General features: G+C 35.2%; 2 protein-coding genes across 5 annotated transcripts in view; both read left to right on the forward strand.

Moving 5' to 3' along the window:
- The window catches only part of LOC116842921 (serine-rich adhesin for platelets-like), a 261954-nt gene that overhangs the window by 133593 nt on the left and 127381 nt on the right, over positions 1-980 (forward strand). The window lies entirely within an intron of this gene.
- Positions 1-980, forward strand: part of LOC116842927 — a 34124-nt gene that overhangs the window by 29330 nt on the left and 3814 nt on the right. The window lies entirely within an intron of this gene.

Genomic DNA, 980 nt, shown 5'->3' on the forward strand with positions numbered 1-980 from the left:
ACAATTGATGCGTTTGAGCCAAGCATTGAAAGACAAACGACGCAATACAACGAGAGACACGATAAAGTGATTTTGCAGCATGACAATGCTCAACTCCATGTTGCGAAAGTGGTCAAGACATACTTGGAAACGTTGAAATGGGAAGTCCTACTTCACCCGCCGTATTCTGCAGACGTTGCTTCTTCCGACTATCACTTGTTTCGATCAATGGCACACGGCCTGGCTGACCAGCACTTCCGGTCTTATGAAGAAGTAAAAAATTGGACCGATTCGTGGATCGCCTCAAAAGATGACTAGTTTTTTCGACGCGGGATTCGTACGCTCCCCAAAAGATGGAAGAAAGTAGTGGCGATGGACAATACTTTGAATCATAAATGTATAACCAGTTTTTTACAATAAAGCCTCGAATTTCGGAAAAAGAACGGCGGAAGCAAAGTAGTACACCTAATATATTGCCTTTTTTTCTTTTGCTCTTAATATTAAAAAGGAGATTATCAGAGAAAGGCTTATTGATATTTATTATAACTTGTATATATAGAGTTAGATTTGATTTTTCTAATATTTATATATTGATATAAAATATTATTTTTAAAGGGGCCGGTTATCGTATTGTAGGATACTCCAGTGATATCGGGCTCATTTTTGTACACAAGTTACACCATAATCCAATATTAAATTATCTATTATGTCAATTTCTGTAACCGCGTAGCTTCGGAGTTATGTCGTCAAGCTCAAAACTAAAAAAGAATTTTTGGCTTCGAAACGAGAAGAGCTATGGCTTTGAAAAAAGTAAAATACGTTAAAGAAAATAAAATACCATAAGAAGATTCAAGCAAGTATGATTTCATTTGATACTGACACTTATAGGATGTCCAAAAGAAACTTTTCAATTTTTGAAACGCGATTCTTTCTACTTTCTGTAGAGTCACAATCATATTTCATATGCAACATCACTATATACTCATGTATAACATTTATTT

The sequence above is a fragment of the Odontomachus brunneus genome, unplaced genomic scaffold (genome assembly GCF_010583005.1).
Source record: "Odontomachus brunneus isolate Ranch 3 - 2012 unplaced genomic scaffold, Obru_v1 Obru_scaffold_028, whole genome shotgun sequence".
NCBI lineage: Eukaryota > Metazoa > Arthropoda > Insecta > Hymenoptera > Formicidae > Odontomachus > Odontomachus brunneus.